Raw genomic sequence first — 6,000 nt, forward strand, 5'->3', positions numbered from 1 at the left:
GAGGTTTCCTGCTTATATCTAGCAGCTAGGTACCGTGTTTGACGGATGGCGGTACGGGTATGTGCGCTCTGGCTCTGACGTGACGAGGGAAACATGGCGTGCAAGGTGAAACATGTTGACACGCGCTCTCACCGTAATCTTGTCTCTGAAAAAGAATATGAAAAAGGATGACCAGCGAAGCTGTGTATGTGTGCCCCTTAACGGCGAACTTCAACTCCGCCGCGGGTCGGCCCGGCATTTCACTATCTTCGGTATTGGCGCACGTATGGGTAGTACTTAAACGGACTGGCAATTGGCCGTAATGTGTTGTGAGACGTTGATGTAAATAAAACGACCATGATTTATAGTGATCCCTTCCAGCACCCTGTTCGCGATTTAAGCAGGAATTGTACTTTTAATTTGGCAAAAAAAGTCACCAAAACCAGTAACTGGCGAGACCTGGCGGTAAAATCTTGGTAGTTCGGATGTATCGTATGAGATTACTGTACGTAAGTCGACTGCTGTTAGGTACAGTATAATTATTCCTTAAAACTCCAGTTCGTATATTAATAGACACTCGCGCATCATTCTATGCTTCGGCTACGGCAACACGCTGAACTCCTTGTCACGCGTAAAGGCGCGTTTCGATTTCGATGCGATTGGTTTCATTTTGACTGCTTAAATACCAAAGCATTTGGACAGGAAACCACGAAAACATTTAGGAATCACCACAGAAATTATTTAAGAATTCGGAAAACGCAAACAGCAGCAACACCGACCTGATATGCAAAATCATACTTTGTTACAGCACGGCCACGCTTGTCGTTTGCCTGCCACTAATGCCGGCGTATAATCGCTATCGCGCTCGCCTATCGCCGTTTTCACTATGCTTCCAATGAACGACTCACTCAGACGGAAAAATTTGATAAAAAATGTTGCACGGCGTTTTCCGCGTTAGCACTTCACGATTAGACACTCCCACCGGTAAACTTTCCTTCGTACTAAAAAGAAAATATGGGTACCATGAAAATTCACAGCCAGTCCCTTTAACGCCTGCTTTACCTCTACCGCGGATCAGCCCGCTATTTCACTATCTTTGGGCCCACGTATGAAAAATTGTTGAAAACGTATGAAAAACTCATGAAAAACCGGACGCGATATACCAGACCGTAGCCATAGACAGCTGCGTTGTAAAAACCAGAATTCCTTGCCTGTCTTTGATGTCCGCTGCTTTTGAGTCGCCTTTTCTCTGGGCGTTCGAAGCTCGCTATCTTCGCACCGTGCCAGGAATGCTTTGAGCCGGCTACTTTCATTGTGTCCGTAGCCGAGTCGCGCGAAACTTTGCAAAGGTAACAGTATCACAGAAGGTGATCGCTCGAGGCTATGACCACTGAATAAAAAAGTTGCAGTGGCGTTTCACTTCATGAACGAGGGTAACGCGCAAGCGTATGGACGCTGCGAACGTGCATTGCGGCGTCGAAGCACAAACGGAAAGGGCGCGAATGCGGTCGCTACATTGATCTAGACGGTGGAACATCTGTGGCGGGCCACAGTGAACGCGCATACCGCTACACATGCAAAGAAGAAACGCCTCGAAAATGCACCATGAGCACCGCGGCGTCGAAGCAGACGTGGACAGGATGCGAACGCGGCGATTCTCTTTTCCACCTCCAGGCGGATTCTTCCTCCGGCGGTCGCCTCCCTCGTGGAGACAAACGTTATTTAGCCGATTTAACAGACGGGGTCGTCTACGCGCACGGTTAAAACTACTGCAAAAGCTGCCCACTGGGACTTGCGTAAGCATTCTTACCAGTCGCTAACCTTGCACACATGCGTCTCTGACGCAAGTGGACGCGTCTTGGCGACGTTTGATTGGATTCTTATTGTGTTTTATTTTTTGTTAGTTTCTTTGTTTTAAGAGCCTGCAACGCATACTCCCGTACTATCCGACAAGTTCCATTGTCTGTCTTGCCTTTCTTGTGATGAAGGTCAGATGCCGTGACGCTGGTCCGGTGCACGTAGGACAAGCTTCGCTTGCCTCCACTTTCCGGTACGAGAAGCGTTCGTAATTTTTTCCTGATGGCGTCACCTAACACGTTATCTTGGGAGAATGGGCACGAGACTAATAAACACTCCCATTACTCTCTCTCTCCACACACACACACACACACACACACAAATATATATATATATATATATATATATATATATATATATATATTTGACGCTACTTTAATAACTTTACGCTGGGCGAACTTGTGCCCGACAAACAGCTAAGCGAGAGCTTCGCTAAAACGTCCACAGTCTCTTTCGCCGCAGTCCCGCACTTCTTCTTCCCTCGAGTCCCGCGCTCATAGCACGCTGCTCCGATTGCGCGTGCCTTGCGAGCCCGTGTTGCCCGCTTCACTGCCGCTATCTTTCGCAGGTAGCATTAAACAGCTGGACGGACGCAGGAAGCGGCTGGCGCGTGTAATTCGAAATCATCTTGTGTCATTGTCCCCCTTCCAAGAGTGCATCGTCCCGATGCTCATACAGAAGACGGTGGTTTCTAGACTGCCATGAACTCGCAATGTTTGTAGGCGGAAGCAGTTATTGCCTGTCGTAGTATGGTTTCATTCGGACGACATGGACGATTTCTGTTCGATGCCGCCGTCGTGATGACGTTACTTGACCTTCTGGAGCAACTTCGCAATTCAATGGACTAATTCGGCGAATTATCCTATACGGGCCAAAATAACGACGGAGAAGCTTCTCGGATAGGCGCGCATCCGTACTGGAGTCCACACCCATACTTTGTCTCCAGAAGCATACTGGACGTCTCTTCGTCGCAAGTTGTATCGGTCGGCGTCAGTTTGCTGCTGCTGCTGAATGCGGTGTCGCGCCAGCTGCCGTGCTTCTTCGGCTTTTTGTGTGAAGTCGCTGACGTCATTGTCATTTTCGAAGGTCTCATCTACTGGTAGCATTGCATCTAAGGTTGTGTTGACGGTCCGGCCAAAAACGAGTTGGAAAGGTGTCATTTGAGTCGTCTCTTGTACAGCGGTATTGTACGCGAACGTTGCGTACGGTAGTATCCTGTCCCATGTTCGGTGCTCCATATCCACGTATATTGACAACATATCAGTCAGCGTTCTGTTCAGTCGTTCAGTCAGCCCATTAGTCTGCGGGTGATATGGGGTGGTTTTTCGGTGACTGGTGTGCGTCAATTTCATGATGGCCTGGGTCAAATGCGCAGTAAATATGGTTCCTCGGTCCGTGATGAGAACTTTAGGAGCGCCATGCCGTAGTACTATGTTAGTGACGAAAAATTCTGCTACTTCACTGGCCGTTCCTTTGGCAAGAGACCCTGTCTCGGCATATCGAGTTAGGTAGTCAGTTGCAACAACGACCCAACGTTTTCCTGATGACGATGTGGGAAAGGGGCCAAGTAAGTCCATTCCCACTTGAGCGAATGGAGTTTCCGGTGGCTGTATCGGTTGTAGGAGACCTGCTGGCTTGAGTGGTGGTATTTTACTTCTTTGGCAGTCCCGGCAGGTTCTTACGTAGTGTTGCACAGAATTCAATAACTTTGGCCAGTAATACTTCATGCGGATGCGAGCGAATGTTCTGCTCACTCCTAAATGTCCTGCTGATGGGTCGTCATGGCATGCTTCCAATATCTCGAGTCGTAACTTTGAAGGTACGACGAGCAGAAACGTCTCTGCACTATGTTCAAAATTTCTTTTGTACAGGACATTATTTCTCAGGACGAACGACGACAAGCTGCGGACAAAAGCTCGTGGAATGTCGACAGGGTGTCCTTCTAGGTAATCAATCAGCAGGCGTAACTCCGCGTCGGATCGCTGATGCTGAGCCATGTGTGATGTTGTCACAGCTGCTAGGAACGGGCAATCCTGTTCATTTTCTCTAAGCGTAGATTCCGTGTATTCAATTGGTGCACGTGACAAGCAATCTGCATCACTATGCTTGTGACCGGACTTGTATACGACCGTTATATTGTATTCCTGCAGCCGTAGACTCCATCTTGCCAGCCGTCCAGATGGGGCTTTGAGATTCACCAGCCAGCACAACGAATGATGGTCGCTGATAGCTCGGAATGGTCGGCCATATAAGTATGGTCTAAACTTGCTGATGGCCCATATCACCGCGAGGCATTCTTTTTCTGTCGCTGAGTAGTTCACCTCAGCCTTCGAAAGTGTTCGACTGGCATACGCAATGACTCGTTCCTCTCCGTTTTGTCACTGAAGGAGGACAGCACCCAGGCCTAAATTGCTTGCGTCTGTGTGAATTTCAGTTTGGGCTTCCTCATCGAAACGAGCCAGAACTGGGTGGTTCTGAAGACGCTTTCGGAGCTCATTGAAAGTATTCTCCTGCTCATTCAACCAGACGAAAGGCACGTCTTCTTTTGTTAGCCGCGTTAGTGGTTCGGCGATCCTTGAAAAATTTTTGACAAAGCGTCTGTAGTAGGCGCAAAGTCCTAAGAACCGCCTAACAGCCTTTTTGTCGGTTGGTTTTGAAATTTATCCACTGCCGCAGTCTTCTCAGGGTCCGGACGAATGCCTGCTGAACTGACGACATGGCCGAGAAAAAGGAGCTCGCGAAAGCCGAAATGACATTTCTGCGGTTTTATCGTCAGACCTGCTGATCTAATAGCTTCCATCACAGCCCGCAGTCGCTCTACATGCTGCTCGAAGGTGGTAGAAAAAACCACGACATCGTCAAGATAAACGAGACAGGTTTGCCATTTCAGACCGGTGAGCACAGTGTCCATCATCCGCTGAAATGTGGCAGGTGCGGAACAAAGGCCGAATGGGAGCACTTTGAACTCGTGCAGTCCATCTGGCGTCACAAACGCCGTCTTTTCACGATCTCGTTCGTCCACTTCTATCTGCCAGTAGCCGCTTTTGAGGTCCAGGGAGGAAAAGAATTTGGCATCTCGTAGTCTATCTAGAGTGTCATCGATTCTTGGAAGTGGGTACACATCCCGCTTTGTGACGGCGTTCAGCTTTCAGTAATCAATGCAGAAGCGCAAGGTTTGGTCCTTTTTCTTTACCAGTACCACAGGCGACGCCCACGGACTTGCCGACGGCTGAATTACGTCGTCTGCAAGCATTTCCTTAACTTGACTTCCGATGGCTTCCCTCTCTTTTGGTGACACTCGGTAGGGATGCTGGCAAATAGGCCTCACTGATTCGTCAACAATTATCCGATGTTTAGCAATAGATGTCCGCCGAACTTTGGATGACATTGAAAAACATTCGGCGAATTCTCTTACGAGGTTCTCTATTTGCTCCTTCTGTCTGGGCGATAGGCCTGGTTCGATGTCGATGGCTGCAAGGACAGAATCCACATCTTGGAAATTCGATGGTGAAGACTCTGGAATGCTGAGATCTGTAACTTGGACGAAGTTATTAAGGCTGGCAATAACGGTTCCCTTCGCGACATGTTGCACCTCATTTCCAAAATTAGTGAGGAAAACATTGGCACATCCGCCACGCAGCTGAACAAGGCCTCTTGCCATGCAGATCCCTTTTTCGAGTAGGAGACTGGTGTTGCTGTCTGCAATTCCTTCGTAGTCGCTGAACGCGTCGCTTCTGACTGTGACGGCTACGCTGGATCTCGGAGGAAGCATCACGTCGTCATCGGCAATGTAAAGGGCGTCGAATTTTTCTTCAGTGTTGAATGCTGCGACAGCGTGCTTGGTTGAGAAGGAAACACATGATTCCCGCAAGTTGATTATAGCGCCATTCTCCTGCAAGAAGTCCATGCCAATAATCAAGTCTCTTGAGCACTCGGAAAGCACGATAAAGCTGGCGACGTACGTGAAGCCTCGTATTCCTATTCTAGCCGTACACTTGCCCATCGGGTCGATGAGGTGTCCTCCTGCTGTGCGAACTTGTGGCCCTTTCCCTGGAGTCAGCACTTTCTTTAGTTTCCTGGCGAGCTCACTACTTATTACCGAGTAATCCGCACCTGTATCCACTAACGCGTTCACTTCGTAACCGTCGACAAACACACGTAAAT

This window comes from Dermacentor andersoni, chromosome 11, assembly GCF_023375885.2.
Source record: "Dermacentor andersoni chromosome 11, qqDerAnde1_hic_scaffold, whole genome shotgun sequence".
Taxonomy (NCBI): domain Eukaryota; kingdom Metazoa; phylum Arthropoda; class Arachnida; order Ixodida; family Ixodidae; genus Dermacentor; species Dermacentor andersoni.